This window comes from Solanum lycopersicum, chromosome 8 (genome assembly GCF_036512215.1).
Source record: "Solanum lycopersicum chromosome 8, SLM_r2.1".
In the NCBI taxonomy this organism is placed as follows: Eukaryota; Viridiplantae; Streptophyta; class Magnoliopsida; order Solanales; family Solanaceae; genus Solanum; species Solanum lycopersicum.
Genome location: NC_090807.1, coordinates 67327769 through 67346034, shown reverse-complemented (window position 1 = coordinate 67346034; position 18266 = coordinate 67327769). Strand labels below are relative to the sequence as shown.

The 18266-nt window shown below is 33.9% G+C and overlaps 1 protein-coding gene across 1 annotated transcript in view; it reads left to right on the top strand.

Moving 5' to 3' along the window:
* Positions 1–18266, top strand: part of LOC101254929 (mitochondrial inner membrane protein OXA1) — a 37604-nt gene that overhangs the window by 2625 nt on the left and 16713 nt on the right. The window lies entirely within an intron of this gene.

Here is an 18266-nt window from a genome sequence, read left to right as displayed (position 1 = left end):
TAATATAAAGCCCATTGCTCGTAAATTGAAGTATCTGCCAGAACGAACAATCAGTGTCATATGTAACAGTAGCCTTAGGCTGGAAATACCAATTTTAGTTGTAACCTGAAAATTGAAGAAGTGGGGATAGTGTAGTAATGTTAGATAGTTTTCTTTGAGAACTTTGTAACATTAGACAATCATGTCAAAGTTGTTTCTATGTTCTGGAAGAAGTCCTTTGCAGTCATTAATTTGTATACAAACTGTCTTTTTTTGGGGAAACTGATAATGTATATAAACTGTCTTTTCAAGTATTAGATTTCCTTTACGTAACCCTATAAATGACAACACCAGATCACAATGTGTTTAGAAGCAAACAAAAAGCAACTATGTCCATGAGGCTTGAAATGAAAAGTATGAAGTGGACTGTGTGGTTGTTTGACAGAAAGCACCCAGATTTTGGAAATTATTAGTATCATAATCATCAAAGTTTGATTGGCACAAAGTTTATTAAAGAAAGAAACCCGTTTGAAACTTGTGATCTTAAATACATCAACAACATACCCCCACAGAGGTTGTTTCTGATAAATCCTCAGCTCATGTAAAGCATTTCCAAATCAGTAAGTAAAGGAAATTCAATAGTGAAGAAACATATAGAAAATAATAGAAAAAGAACAGTACCAGCAACAACTTGTGATCTTAAATATGGAATAAAATTTGTGTGGCTATAAATTTTTGAAGTTGTAAACATGTTATAACATTGGTGTGGCTACAAAAACTTCTCATTAAGAGATATAAGAATGTGCAATTCTTTTTGGAACAAGAAAATAAGGGAAGTGCCAAACAAAGTGGAAAGGAGGAATCAACTAATTTTAGTATCCAATACACAATAATGCCGATTATAACCCTATTCCTCACACATGAAATTCAAAGAACCAATAACTTCTTGCTAAATCACTTTGCATGTCATTGTTTGAATGGAACACTTCTCAAACATTGCATGGCTCACCGACAAAGCTATGCCTTCTCCTGGTACAAGGCAGCAGTGCACTGTACTTGAATTGTTCGATACACCTACTTGCTCAAGTTTGACGTTAAAGTCCAGATTTTTACTTCTTCGAGCTGTATGATCTCATAATAGCAGTACTCGTGCTCAACAGGATTACTTTTTTTATCTGTTAGTTGTTACTTGTCCAAATGACCAGAAAGCAGAGGCGTATGCAGGAGAGGTCACCGGGTTCACGTGAACCCATGCTTCCCTCCTGTGTGAACCCACAATTGAAGTATCATAATGCAATGATGATTGGGTGCACCTTTCAGTCTCTCACTGTGATTAGAAATTTGAAATTTATATCTATCTTGTATCATCTTTTTTTCTAAAATTAGAGAACACCTCTCTAAGTGGTTATTGTAGCACTTTTGGCGTTTTACTAAATAATCATTTCATTTTTGGACCTATTGAATTAAAATTTTAACTGTTTTCAATGATACAAACCTGAATGTCAAACCGATTAGATCTACCTTTTCATAATAGTGCACACATCATTCTGAAATCCTGGATACGCCTCTAGAAAGTATTTAATTTGAAGTCAACTAGTTTTTGTCAAAAAAAAAAATCAACTAGTTCTGTTCAATGTCGTGCTTTCTACAAAATGGAAGTACATCTGTGCAATAGGGATTAGGGGCCCTATGCTACTGTCTAGTTTAGCAAAATGCAAAAGCTAGATTTCCTTCTTATGGATCTTAGTTTGTTGACTTCTCGACATAATAAGCAAAAGGGAATTAAAAGAAAATATGTAGACAATGCATCTAAAACTCTACCTTTTTTAACTAAGTGAACAAAATTTATTGATAACTACCAAGACAGTTAACATTCTCACTGGATGTGCTAAAAACTTTTTGAAATTTTATAATTAAAAGAGTTTCTCATAGGTAGGATATTTTCTACTCGTAAAGTTTGGTACGTAAAATTAATGGAATGTGGTGTCGAGCTTCTTGTTTATTAAAGAAAGAAACCCGTTTGAAACTTGTGATCTTAAATACATCAACAACATACCCCCACAGAGGTTGTTTCTGATAAATCCTCAGCTCATGTAAAGCATTTCCAAATCAGTAAGTAAAGGAAATTCAATAGTGAAGAAACATATAGAAAATAATAGAAAAAGAACAGTACCAGCAACAACTTGTGATCTTAAATATGGAATAAAATTTGTGTGGCTATAAATTTTTGAAGTTGTAAACATGTTATAACATTGGTGTGGCTACAAAAACTTCTCATTAAGAGATATAAGAATGTGCAATTCTTTTTGGAACAAGAAAATAAGGGAAGTGCCAAACAAAGTGGAAAGGAGGAATCAACTAATTTTAGTATCCAATACACAATAATGCCGATTATAACCCTATTCCTCACACATGAAATTCAAAGAACCAATAACTTCTTGCTAAATCACTTTGCATGTCATTGTTTGAATGGAACACTTCTCAAACATTGCATGGCTCACCGACAAAGCTATGCCTTCTCCTGGTACAAGGCAGCAGTGCACTGTACTTGAATTGTTCGATACACCTACTTGCTCAAGTTTGACGTTAAAGTCCAGATTTTTACTTCTTCGAGCTGTATGATCTCATAATAGCAGTACTCGTGCTCAACAGGATTACTTTTTTTATCTGTTAGTTGTTACTTGTCCAAATGACCAGAAAGCAGAGGCGTATGCAGGAGAGGTCACCGGGTTCACGTGAACCCATGCTTCCCTCCTGTGTGAACCCACAATTGAAGTATCATAATGCAATGATGATTGGGTGCACCTTTCAGTCTCTCACTGTGATTAGAAATTTGAAATTTATATCTATCTTGTATCATCTTTTTTTCTAAAATTAGAGAACACCTCTCTAAGTGGTTATTGTAGCACTTTTGGCGTTTTACTAAATAATCATTTCATTTTTGGACCTATTGAATTAAAATTTTAACTGTTTTCAATGATACAAACCTGAATGTCAAACCGATTAGATCTACCTTTTCATAATAGTGCACACATCATTCTGAAATCCTGGATACGCCTCTAGAAAGTATTTAATTTGAAGTCAACTAGTTTTTGTCAAAAAAAAAAATCAACTAGTTCTGTTCAATGTCGTGCTTTCTACAAAATGGAAGTACATCTGTGCAATAGGGATTAGGGGCCCTATGCTACTGTCTAGTTTAGCAAAATGCAAAAGCTAGATTTCCTTCTTATGGATCTTAGTTTGTTGACTTCTCGACATAATAAGCAAAAGGGAATTAAAAGAAAATATGTAGACAATGCATCTAAAACTCTACCTTTTTTAACTAAGTGAACAAAATTTATTGATAACTACCAAGACAGTTAACATTCTCACTGGATGTGCTAAAAACTTTTTGAAATTTTATAATTAAAAGAGTTTCTCATAGGTAGGATATTTTCTACTCGTAAAGTTTGGTACGTAAAATTAATGGAATGTGGTGTCGAGCTTCTTGTTTATTAAAGAAAGAAACCCGTTTGAAACTTGTGATCTTAAATACATCAACAACATACCCCCACAGAGGTTGTTTCTGATAAATCCTCAGCTCATGTAAAGCATTTCCAAATCAGTAAGTAAAGGAAATTCAATAGTGAAGAAACATATAGAAAATAATAGAAAAAGAACAGTACCAGCAACAACTTGTGATCTTAAATATGGAATAAAATTTGTGTGGCTATAAATTTTTGAAGTTGTAAACATGTTATAACATTGGTGTGGCTACAAAAACTTCTCATTAAGAGATATAAGAATGTGCAATTCTTTTTGGAACAAGAAAATAAGGGAAGTGCCAAACAAAGTGGAAAGGAGGAATCAACTAATTTTAGTATCCAATACACAATAATGCCGATTATAACCCTATTCCTCACACATGAAATTCAAAGAACCAATAACTTCTTGCTAAATCACTTTGCATGTCATTGTTTGAATGGAACACTTCTCAAACATTGCATGGCTCACCGACAAAGCTATGCCTTCTCCTGGTACAAGGCAGCAGTGCACTGTACTTGAATTGTTCGATACACCTACTTGCTCAAGTTTGACGTTAAAGTCCAGATTTTTACTTCTTCGAGCTGTATGATCTCATAATAGCAGTACTCGTGCTCAACAGGATTACTTTTTTTATCTGTTAGTTGTTACTTGTCCAAATGACCAGAAAGCAGAGGCGTATGCAGGAGAGGTCACCGGGTTCACGTGAACCCATGCTTCCCTCCTGTGTGAACCCACAATTGAAGTATCATAATGCAATGATGATTGGGTGCACCTTTCAGTCTCTCACTGTGATTAGAAATTTGAAATTTATATCTATCTTGTATCATCTTTTTTTCTAAAATTAGAGAACACCTCTCTAAGTGGTTATTGTAGCACTTTTGGCGTTTTACTAAATAATCATTTCATTTTTGGACCTATTGAATTAAAATTTTAACTGTTTTCAATGATACAAACCTGAATGTCAAACCGATTAGATCTACCTTTTCATAATAGTGCACACATCATTCTGAAATCCTGGATACGCCTCTAGAAAGTATTTAATTTGAAGTCAACTAGTTTTTGTCAAAAAAAAAAATCAACTAGTTCTGTTCAATGTCGTGCTTTCTACAAAATGGAAGTACATCTGTGCAATAGGGATTAGGGGCCCTATGCTACTGTCTAGTTTAGCAAAATGCAAAAGCTAGATTTCCTTCTTATGGATCTTAGTTTGTTGACTTCTCGACATAATAAGCAAAAGGGAATTAAAAGAAAATATGTAGACAATGCATCTAAAACTCTACCTTTTTTAACTAAGTGAACAAAATTTATTGATAACTACCAAGACAGTTAACATTCTCACTGGATGTGCTAAAAACTTTTTGAAATTTTATAATTAAAAGAGTTTCTCATAGGTAGGATATTTTCTACTCGTAAAGTTTGGTACGTAAAATTAATGGAATGTGGTGTCGAGCTTCTTGTTTATTAAAGAAAGAAACCCGTTTGAAACTTGTGATCTTAAATACATCAACAACATACCCCCACAGAGGTTGTTTCTGATAAATCCTCAGCTCATGTAAAGCATTTCCAAATCAGTAAGTAAAGGAAATTCAATAGTGAAGAAACATATAGAAAATAATAGAAAAAGAACAGTACCAGCAACAACTTGTGATCTTAAATATGGAATAAAATTTGTGTGGCTATAAATTTTTGAAGTTGTAAACATGTTATAACATTGGTGTGGCTACAAAAACTTCTCATTAAGAGATATAAGAATGTGCAATTCTTTTTGGAACAAGAAAATAAGGGAAGTGCCAAACAAAGTGGAAAGGAGGAATCAACTAATTTTAGTATCCAATACACAATAATGCCGATTATAACCCTATTCCTCACACATGAAATTCAAAGAACCAATAACTTCTTGCTAAATCACTTTGCATGTCATTGTTTGAATGGAACACTTCTCAAACATTGCATGGCTCACCGACAAAGCTATGCCTTCTCCTGGTACAAGGCAGCAGTGCACTGTACTTGAATTGTTCGATACACCTACTTGCTCAAGTTTGACGTTAAAGTCCAGATTTTTACTTCTTCGAGCTGTATGATCTCATAATAGCAGTACTCGTGCTCAACAGGATTACTTTTTTTATCTGTTAGTTGTTACTTGTCCAAATGACCAGAAAGCAGAGGCGTATGCAGGAGAGGTCACCGGGTTCACGTGAACCCATGCTTCCCTCCTGTGTGAACCCACAATTGAAGTATCATAATGCAATGATGATTGGGTGCACCTTTCAGTCTCTCACTGTGATTAGAAATTTGAAATTTATATCTATCTTGTATCATCTTTTTTTCTAAAATTAGAGAACACCTCTCTAAGTGGTTATTGTAGCACTTTTGGCGTTTTACTAAATAATCATTTCATTTTTGGACCTATTGAATTAAAATTTTAACTGTTTTCAATGATACAAACCTGAATGTCAAACCGATTAGATCTACCTTTTCATAATAGTGCACACATCATTCTGAAATCCTGGATACGCCTCTAGAAAGTATTTAATTTGAAGTCAACTAGTTTTTGTCAAAAAAAAAAATCAACTAGTTCTGTTCAATGTCGTGCTTTCTACAAAATGGAAGTACATCTGTGCAATAGGGATTAGGGGCCCTATGCTACTGTCTAGTTTAGCAAAATGCAAAAGCTAGATTTCCTTCTTATGGATCTTAGTTTGTTGACTTCTCGACATAATAAGCAAAAGGGAATTAAAAGAAAATATGTAGACAATGCATCTAAAACTCTACCTTTTTTAACTAAGTGAACAAAATTTATTGATAACTACCAAGACAGTTAACATTCTCACTGGATGTGCTAAAAACTTTTTGAAATTTTATAATTAAAAGAGTTTCTCATAGGTAGGATATTTTCTACTCGTAAAGTTTGGTACGTAAAATTAATGGAATGTGGTGTCGAGCTTCTTGTTTATTAAAGAAAGAAACCCGTTTGAAACTTGTGATCTTAAATACATCAACAACATACCCCCACAGAGGTTGTTTCTGATAAATCCTCAGCTCATGTAAAGCATTTCCAAATCAGTAAGTAAAGGAAATTCAATAGTGAAGAAACATATAGAAAATAATAGAAAAAGAACAGTACCAGCAACAACTTGTGATCTTAAATATGGAATAAAATTTGTGTGGCTATAAATTTTTGAAGTTGTAAACATGTTATAACATTGGTGTGGCTACAAAAACTTCTCATTAAGAGATATAAGAATGTGCAATTCTTTTTGGAACAAGAAAATAAGGGAAGTGCCAAACAAAGTGGAAAGGAGGAATCAACTAATTTTAGTATCCAATACACAATAATGCCGATTATAACCCTATTCCTCACACATGAAATTCAAAGAACCAATAACTTCTTGCTAAATCACTTTGCATGTCATTGTTTGAATGGAACACTTCTCAAACATTGCATGGCTCACCGACAAAGCTATGCCTTCTCCTGGTACAAGGCAGCAGTGCACTGTACTTGAATTGTTCGATACACCTACTTGCTCAAGTTTGACGTTAAAGTCCAGATTTTTACTTCTTCGAGCTGTATGATCTCATAATAGCAGTACTCGTGCTCAACAGGATTACTTTTTTTATCTGTTAGTTGTTACTTGTCCAAATGACCAGAAAGCAGAGGCGTATGCAGGAGAGGTCACCGGGTTCACGTGAACCCATGCTTCCCTCCTGTGTGAACCCACAATTGAAGTATCATAATGCAATGATGATTGGGTGCACCTTTCAGTCTCTCACTGTGATTAGAAATTTGAAATTTATATCTATCTTGTATCATCTTTTTTTCTAAAATTAGAGAACACCTCTCTAAGTGGTTATTGTAGCACTTTTGGCGTTTTACTAAATAATCATTTCATTTTTGGACCTATTGAATTAAAATTTTAACTGTTTTCAATGATACAAACCTGAATGTCAAACCGATTAGATCTACCTTTTCATAATAGTGCACACATCATTCTGAAATCCTGGATACGCCTCTAGAAAGTATTTAATTTGAAGTCAACTAGTTTTTGTCAAAAAAAAAAATCAACTAGTTCTGTTCAATGTCGTGCTTTCTACAAAATGGAAGTACATCTGTGCAATAGGGATTAGGGGCCCTATGCTACTGTCTAGTTTAGCAAAATGCAAAAGCTAGATTTCCTTCTTATGGATCTTAGTTTGTTGACTTCTCGACATAATAAGCAAAAGGGAATTAAAAGAAAATATGTAGACAATGCATCTAAAACTCTACCTTTTTTAACTAAGTGAACAAAATTTATTGATAACTACCAAGACAGTTAACATTCTCACTGGATGTGCTAAAAACTTTTTGAAATTTTATAATTAAAAGAGTTTCTCATAGGTAGGATATTTTCTACTCGTAAAGTTTGGTACGTAAAATTAATGGAATGTGGTGTCGAGCTTCTTGTTTATTAAAGAAAGAAACCCGTTTGAAACTTGTGATCTTAAATACATCAACAACATACCCCCACAGAGGTTGTTTCTGATAAATCCTCAGCTCATGTAAAGCATTTCCAAATCAGTAAGTAAAGGAAATTCAATAGTGAAGAAACATATAGAAAATAATAGAAAAAGAACAGTACCAGCAACAACTTGTGATCTTAAATATGGAATAAAATTTGTGTGGCTATAAATTTTTGAAGTTGTAAACATGTTATAACATTGGTGTGGCTACAAAAACTTCTCATTAAGAGATATAAGAATGTGCAATTCTTTTTGGAACAAGAAAATAAGGGAAGTGCCAAACAAAGTGGAAAGGAGGAATCAACTAATTTTAGTATCCAATACACAATAATGCCGATTATAACCCTATTCCTCACACATGAAATTCAAAGAACCAATAACTTCTTGCTAAATCACTTTGCATGTCATTGTTTGAATGGAACACTTCTCAAACATTGCATGGCTCACCGACAAAGCTATGCCTTCTCCTGGTACAAGGCAGCAGTGCACTGTACTTGAATTGTTCGATACACCTACTTGCTCAAGTTTGACGTTAAAGTCCAGATTTTTACTTCTTCGAGCTGTATGATCTCATAATAGCAGTACTCGTGCTCAACAGGATTACTTTTTTTATCTGTTAGTTGTTACTTGTCCAAATGACCAGAAAGCAGAGGCGTATGCAGGAGAGGTCACCGGGTTCACGTGAACCCATGCTTCCCTCCTGTGTGAACCCACAATTGAAGTATCATAATGCAATGATGATTGGGTGCACCTTTCAGTCTCTCACTGTGATTAGAAATTTGAAATTTATATCTATCTTGTATCATCTTTTTTTCTAAAATTAGAGAACACCTCTCTAAGTGGTTATTGTAGCACTTTTGGCGTTTTACTAAATAATCATTTCATTTTTGGACCTATTGAATTAAAATTTTAACTGTTTTCAATGATACAAACCTGAATGTCAAACCGATTAGATCTACCTTTTCATAATAGTGCACACATCATTCTGAAATCCTGGATACGCCTCTAGAAAGTATTTAATTTGAAGTCAACTAGTTTTTGTCAAAAAAAAAAATCAACTAGTTCTGTTCAATGTCGTGCTTTCTACAAAATGGAAGTACATCTGTGCAATAGGGATTAGGGGCCCTATGCTACTGTCTAGTTTAGCAAAATGCAAAAGCTAGATTTCCTTCTTATGGATCTTAGTTTGTTGACTTCTCGACATAATAAGCAAAAGGGAATTAAAAGAAAATATGTAGACAATGCATCTAAAACTCTACCTTTTTTAACTAAGTGAACAAAATTTATTGATAACTACCAAGACAGTTAACATTCTCACTGGATGTGCTAAAAACTTTTTGAAATTTTATAATTAAAAGAGTTTCTCATAGGTAGGATATTTTCTACTCGTAAAGTTTGGTACGTAAAATTAATGGAATGTGGTGTCGAGCTTCTTGTTTATTAAAGAAAGAAACCCGTTTGAAACTTGTGATCTTAAATACATCAACAACATACCCCCACAGAGGTTGTTTCTGATAAATCCTCAGCTCATGTAAAGCATTTCCAAATCAGTAAGTAAAGGAAATTCAATAGTGAAGAAACATATAGAAAATAATAGAAAAAGAACAGTACCAGCAACAACTTGTGATCTTAAATATGGAATAAAATTTGTGTGGCTATAAATTTTTGAAGTTGTAAACATGTTATAACATTGGTGTGGCTACAAAAACTTCTCATTAAGAGATATAAGAATGTGCAATTCTTTTTGGAACAAGAAAATAAGGGAAGTGCCAAACAAAGTGGAAAGGAGGAATCAACTAATTTTAGTATCCAATACACAATAATGCCGATTATAACCCTATTCCTCACACATGAAATTCAAAGAACCAATAACTTCTTGCTAAATCACTTTGCATGTCATTGTTTGAATGGAACACTTCTCAAACATTGCATGGCTCACCGACAAAGCTATGCCTTCTCCTGGTACAAGGCAGCAGTGCACTGTACTTGAATTGTTCGATACACCTACTTGCTCAAGTTTGACGTTAAAGTCCAGATTTTTACTTCTTCGAGCTGTATGATCTCATAATAGCAGTACTCGTGCTCAACAGGATTACTTTTTTTATCTGTTAGTTGTTACTTGTCCAAATGACCAGAAAGCAGAGGCGTATGCAGGAGAGGTCACCGGGTTCACGTGAACCCATGCTTCCCTCCTGTGTGAACCCACAATTGAAGTATCATAATGCAATGATGATTGGGTGCACCTTTCAGTCTCTCACTGTGATTAGAAATTTGAAATTTATATCTATCTTGTATCATCTTTTTTTCTAAAATTAGAGAACACCTCTCTAAGTGGTTATTGTAGCACTTTTGGCGTTTTACTAAATAATCATTTCATTTTTGGACCTATTGAATTAAAATTTTAACTGTTTTCAATGATACAAACCTGAATGTCAAACCGATTAGATCTACCTTTTCATAATAGTGCACACATCATTCTGAAATCCTGGATACGCCTCTAGAAAGTATTTAATTTGAAGTCAACTAGTTTTTGTCAAAAAAAAAATCAACTAGTTCTGTTCAATGTCGTGCTTTCTACAAAATGGAAGTACATCTGTGCAATAGGGATTAGGGGCCCTATGCTACTGTCTAGTTTAGCAAAATGCAAAAGCTAGATTTCCTTCTTATGGATCTTAGTTTGTTGACTTCTCGACATAATAAGCAAAAGGGAATTAAAAGAAAATATGTAGACAATGCATCTAAAACTCTACCTTTTTTAACTAAGTGAACAAAATTTATTGATAACTACCAAGACAGTTAACATTCTCACTGGATGTGCTAAAAACTTTTTGAAATTTTATAATTAAAAGAGTTTCTCATAGGTAGGATATTTTCTACTCGTAAAGTTTGGTACGTAAAATTAATGGAATGTGGTGTCGAGCTTCTTGTTTATTAAAGAAAGAAACCCGTTTGAAACTTGTGATCTTAAATACATCAACAACATACCCCCACAGAGGTTGTTTCTGATAAATCCTCAGCTCATGTAAAGCATTTCCAAATCAGTAAGTAAAGGAAATTCAATAGTGAAGAAACATATAGAAAATAATAGAAAAAGAACAGTACCAGCAACAACTTGTGATCTTAAATATGGAATAAAATTTGTGTGGCTATAAATTTTTGAAGTTGTAAACATGTTATAACATTGGTGTGGCTACAAAAACTTCTCATTAAGAGATATAAGAATGTGCAATTCTTTTTGGAACAAGAAAATAAGGGAAGTGCCAAACAAAGTGGAAAGGAGGAATCAACTAATTTTAGTATCCAATACACAATAATGCCGATTATAACCCTATTCCTCACACATGAAATTCAAAGAACCAATAACTTCTTGCTAAATCACTTTGCATGTCATTGTTTGAATGGAACACTTCTCAAACATTGCATGGCTCACCGACAAAGCTATGCCTTCTCCTGGTACAAGGCAGCAGTGCACTGTACTTGAATTGTTCGATACACCTACTTGCTCAAGTTTGACGTTAAAGTCCAGATTTTTACTTCTTCGAGCTGTATGATCTCATAATAGCAGTACTCGTGCTCAACAGGATTACTTTTTTTATCTGTTAGTTGTTACTTGTCCAAATGACCAGAAAGCAGAGGCGTATGCAGGAGAGGTCACCGGGTTCACGTGAACCCATGCTTCCCTCCTGTGTGAACCCACAATTGAAGTATCATAATGCAATGATGATTGGGTGCACCTTTCAGTCTCTCACTGTGATTAGAAATTTGAAATTTATATCTATCTTGTATCATCTTTTTTTCTAAAATTAGAGAACACCTCTCTAAGTGGTTATTGTAGCACTTTTGGCGTTTTACTAAATAATCATTTCATTTTTGGACCTATTGAATTAAAATTTTAACTGTTTTCAATGATACAAACCTGAATGTCAAACCGATTAGATCTACCTTTTCATAATAGTGCACACATCATTCTGAAATCCTGGATACGCCTCTAGAAAGTATTTAATTTGAAGTCAACTAGTTTTTGTCAAAAAAAAAATCAACTAGTTCTGTTCAATGTCGTGCTTTCTACAAAATGGAAGTACATCTGTGCAATAGGGATTAGGGGCCCTATGCTACTGTCTAGTTTAGCAAAATGCAAAAGCTAGATTTCCTTCTTATGGATCTTAGTTTGTTGACTTCTCGACATAATAAGCAAAAGGGAATTAAAAGAAAATATGTAGACAATGCATCTAAAACTCTACCTTTTTTAACTAAGTGAACAAAATTTATTGATAACTACCAAGACAGTTAACATTCTCACTGGATGTGCTAAAAACTTTTTGAAATTTTATAATTAAAAGAGTTTCTCATAGGTAGGATATTTTCTACTCGTAAAGTTTGGTACGTAAAATTAATGGAATGTGGTGTCGAGCTTCTTGTTTATTAAAGAAAGAAACCCGTTTGAAACTTGTGATCTTAAATACATCAACAACATACCCCCACAGAGGTTGTTTCTGATAAATCCTCAGCTCATGTAAAGCATTTCCAAATCAGTAAGTAAAGGAAATTCAATAGTGAAGAAACATATAGAAAATAATAGAAAAAGAACAGTACCAGCAACAACTTGTGATCTTAAATATGGAATAAAATTTGTGTGGCTATAAATTTTTGAAGTTGTAAACATGTTATAACATTGGTGTGGCTACAAAAACTTCTCATTAAGAGATATAAGAATGTGCAATTCTTTTTGGAACAAGAAAATAAGGGAAGTGCCAAACAAAGTGGAAAGGAGGAATCAACTAATTTTAGTATCCAATACACAATAATGCCGATTATAACCCTATTCCTCACACATGAAATTCAAAGAACCAATAACTTCTTGCTAAATCACTTTGCATGTCATTGTTTGAATGGAACACTTCTCAAACATTGCATGGCTCACCGACAAAGCTATGCCTTCTCCTGGTACAAGGCAGCAGTGCACTGTACTTGAATTGTTCGATACACCTACTTGCTCAAGTTTGACGTTAAAGTCCAGATTTTTACTTCTTCGAGCTGTATGATCTCATAATAGCAGTACTCGTGCTCAACAGGATTACTTTTTTTATCTGTTAGTTGTTACTTGTCCAAATGACCAGAAAGCAGAGGCGTATGCAGGAGAGGTCACCGGGTTCACGTGAACCCATGCTTCCCTCCTGTGTGAACCCACAATTGAAGTATCATAATGCAATGATGATTGGGTGCACCTTTCAGTCTCTCACTGTGATTAGAAATTTGAAATTTATATCTATCTTGTATCATCTTTTTTTCTAAAATTAGAGAACACCTCTCTAAGTGGTTATTGTAGCACTTTTGGCGTTTTACTAAATAATCATTTCATTTTTGGACCTATTGAATTAAAATTTTAACTGTTTTCAATGATACAAACCTGAATGTCAAACCGATTAGATCTACCTTTTCATAATAGTGCACACATCATTCTGAAATCCTGGATACGCCTCTAGAAAGTATTTAATTTGAAGTCAACTAGTTTTTGTCAAAAAAAAAAATCAACTAGTTCTGTTCAATGTCGTGCTTTCTACAAAATGGAAGTACATCTGTGCAATAGGGATTAGGGGCCCTATGCTACTGTCTAGTTTAGCAAAATGCAAAAGCTAGATTTCCTTCTTATGGATCTTAGTTTGTTGACTTCTCGACATAATAAGCAAAAGGGAATTAAAAGAAAATATGTAGACAATGCATCTAAAACTCTACCTTTTTTAACTAAGTGAACAAAATTTATTGATAACTACCAAGACAGTTAACATTCTCACTGGATGTGCTAAAAACTTTTTGAAATTTTATAATTAAAAGAGTTTCTCATAGGTAGGATATTTTCTACTCGTAAAGTTTGGTACGTAAAATTAATGGAATGTGGTGTCGAGCTTCTTGTTTATTAAAGAAAGAAACCCGTTTGAAACTTGTGATCTTAAATACATCAACAACATACCCCCACAGAGGTTGTTTCTGATAAATCCTCAGCTCATGTAAAGCATTTCCAAATCAGTAAGTAAAGGAAATTCAATAGTGAAGAAACATATAGAAAATAATAGAAAAAGAACAGTACCAGCAACAACTTGTGATCTTAAATATGGAATAAAATTTGTGTGGCTATAAATTTTTGAAGTTGTAAACATGTTATAACATTGGTGTGGCTACAAAAACTTCTCATTAAGAGATATAAGAATGTGCAATTCTTTTTGGAACAAGAAAATAAGGGAAGTGCCAAACAAAGTGGAAAGGAGGAATCAACTAATTTTAGTATCCAATACACAATAATGCCGATTATAACCCTATTCCTCACACATGAAATTCAAAGAACCAATAACTTCTTGCTAAATCACTTTGCATGTCATTGTTTGAATGGAACACTTCTCAAACATTGCATGGCTCACCGACAAAGCTATGCCTTCTCCTGGTACAAGGCAGCAGTGCACTGTACTTGAATTGTTCGATACACCTACTTGCTCAAGTTTGACGTTAAAGTCCAGATTTTTACTTCTTCGAGCTGTATGATCTCATAATAGCAGTACTCGTGCTCAACAGGATTACTTTTTTTATCTGTTAGTTGTTACTTGTCCAAATGACCAGAAAGCAGAGGCGTATGCAGGAGAGGTCACCGGGTTCACGTGAACCCATGCTTCCCTCCTGTGTGAACCCACAATTGAAGTATCATAATGCAATGATGATTGGGTGCACCTTTCAGTCTCTCACTGTGATTAGAAATTTGAAATTTATATCTATCTTGTATCATCTTTTTTTCTAAAATTAGAGAACACCTCTCTAAGTGGTTATTGTAGCACTTTTGGCGTTTTACTAAATAATCATTTCATTTTTGGACCTATTGAATTAAAATTTTAACTGTTTTCAATGATACAAACCTGAATGTCAAACCGATTAGATCTACCTTTTCATAATAGTGCACACATCATTCTGAAATCCTGGATACGCCTCTAGAAAGTATTTAATTTGAAGTCAACTAGTTTTTGTCAAAAAAAAAAATCAACTAGTTCTGTTCAATGTCGTGCTTTCTACAAAATGGAAGTACATCTGTGCAATAGGGATTAGGGGCCCTATGCTACTGTCTAGTTTAGCAAAATGCAAAAGCTAGATTTCCTTCTTATGGATCTTAGTTTGTTGACTTCTCGACATAATAAGCAAAAGGGAATTAAAAGAAAATATGTAGACAATGCATCTAAAACTCTACCTTTTTTAACTAAGTGAACAAAATTTATTGATAACTACCAAGACAGTTAACATTCTCACTGGATGTGCTAAAAACTTTTTGAAATTTTATAATTAAAAGAGTTTCTCATAGGTAGGATATTTTCTACTCGTAAAGTTTGGTACGTAAAATTAATGGAATGTGGTGTCGAGCTTCTTGTTTATTAAAGAAAGAAACCCGTTTGAAACTTGTGATCTTAAATACATCAACAACATACCCCCACAGAGGTTGTTTCTGATAAATCCTCAGCTCATGTAAAGCATTTCCAAATCAGTAAGTAAAGGAAATTCAATAGTGAAGAAACATATAGAAAATAATAGAAAAAGAACAGTACCAGCAACAACTTGTGATCTTAAATATGGAATAAAATTTGTGTGGCTATAAATTTTTGAAGTTGTAAACATGTTATAACATTGGTGTGGCTACAAAAACTTCTCATTAAGAGATATAAGAATGTGCAATTCTTTTTGGAACAAGAAAATAAGGGAAGTGCCAAACAAAGTGGAAAGGAGGAATCAACTAATTTTAGTATCCAATACACAATAATGCCGATTATAACCCTATTCCTCACACATGAAATTCAAAGAACCAATAACTTCTTGCTAAATCACTTTGCATGTCATTGTTTGAATGGAACACTTCTCAAACATTGCATGGCTCACCGACAAAGCTATGCCTTCTCCTGGTACAAGGCAGCAGTGCACTGTACTTGAATTGTTCGATACACCTACTTGCTCAAGTTTGACGTTAAAGTCCAGATTTTTACTTCTTCGAGCTGTATGATCTCATAATAGCAGTACTCGTGCTCAACAGGATTACTTTTTTTATCTGTTAGTTGTTACTTGTCCAAATGACCAGAAAGCAGAGGCGTATGCAGGAGAGGTCACCGGGTTCACGTGAACCCATGCTTCCCTCCTGTGTGAACCCACAATTGAAGTATCATAATGCAATGATGATTGGGTGCACCTTTCAGTCTCTCACTGTGATTAGAAATTTGAAATTTATATCTATCTTGTATCATCTTTTTTTCTAAAATTAGAGAACACCTCTCTAAGTGGTTATTGTAGCACTTTTGGCGTTTTACTAAATAATCATTTCATTTTTGGACCTATTGAATTAAAATTTTAACTGTTTTCAATGATACAAACCTGAATGTCAAACCGATTAGATCTACCTTTTCATAATAGTGCACACATCATTCTGAAATCCTGGATACGCCTCTAGAAAGTATTTAATTTGAAGTCAACTAGTTTTTGTCAAAAAAAAAAATCAACTAGTTCTGTTCAATGTCGTGCTTTCTACAAAATGGAAGTACATCTGTGCAATAGGGATTAGGGGCCCTATGCTACTGTCTAGTTTAGCAAAATGCAAAAGCTAGATTTCCTTCTTATGGATCTTAGTTTGTTGACTTCTCGACATAATAAGCAAAAGGGAATTAAAAGAAAATATGTAGACAATGCATCTAAAACTCTACCTTTTTTAACTAAGTGAACAAAATTTATTGATAACTACCAAGACAGTTAACATTCTCACTGGATGTGCTAAAAACTTTTTGAAATTTTATAATTAAAAGAGTTTCTCATAGGTAGGATATTTTCTACTCGTAAAGTTTGGTACGTAAAATTAATGGAATGTGGTGTCGAGCTTCTTGTTTATTAAAGAAAGAAACCCGTTTGAAACTTGTGATCTTAAATACATCAACAACATACCCCCACAGAGGTTGTTTCTGATAAATCCTCAGCTCATGTAAAGCATTTCCAAATCAGTAAGTAAAGGAAATTCAATAGTGAAGAAACATATAGAAAATAATAGAAAAAGAACAGTACCAGCAACAACTTGTGATCTTAAATATGGAATAAAATTTGTGTGGCTATAAATTTTTGAAGTTGTAAACATGTTATAACATTGGTGTGGCTACAAAAACTTCTCATTAAGAGATATAAGAATGTGCAATTCTTTTTGGAACAAGAAAATAAGGGAAGTGCCAAACAAAGTGGAAAGGAGGAATCAACTAATTTTAGTATCCAATACACAATAATGCCGATTATAACCCTATTCCTCACACATGAAATTCAAAGAACCAATAACTTCTTGCTAAATCACTTTGCATGTCATTGTTTGAATGGAACACTTCTCAAACATTGCATGGCTCACCGACAAAGCTATGCCTTCTCCTGGTACAAGGCAGCAGTGCACTGTACTTGAATTGTTCGATACACCTACTTGCTCAAGTTTGACGTTAAAGTCCAGATTTTTACTTCTTCGAGCTGTATGATCTCATAATAGCAGTACTCGTGCTCAACAGGATTACTTTTTTTATCTGTTAGTTGTTACTTGTCCAAATGACCAGAAAGCAGAGGCGTATGCAGGAGAGGTCACCGGGTTCACGTGAACCCATGCTTCCCTCCTGTGTGAACCCACAATTGAAGTATCATAATGCAATGATGATTGGGTGCACCTTTCAGTCTCTCACTGTGATTAGAAATTTGAAATTTATATCTATCTTGTATCATCTTTTTTTCTAAAATTAGAGAACACCTCTCTAAGTGGTTATTGTAGCACTTTTGGCGTTTTACTAAATAATCATTTCATTTTTGGACCTATTGAATTAAAATTTTAACTGTTTTCAATGATACAAACCTGAATGTCAAACCGATTAGATCTACCTTTTCATAATAGTGCACACATCATTCTGAAATCCTGGATACGCCTCTAGAAAGTATTTAATTTGAAGTCAACTAGTTTTTGTCAAAAAAAAAAATCAACTAGTTCTGTTCAATGTCGTGCTTTCTACAAAATGGAAGTACATCTGTGCAATAGGGATTAGGGGCCCTATGCTACTGTCTAGTTTAGCAAAATGCAAAAGCTAGATTTCCTTCTTATGGATCTTAGTTTGTTGACTTCTCGACATAATAAGCAAAAGGGAATTAAAAGAAAATATGTAGACAATGCATCTAAAACTCTACCTTTTTTAACTAAGTGAACAAAATTTATTGATAACTACCAAGACAGTTAACATTCT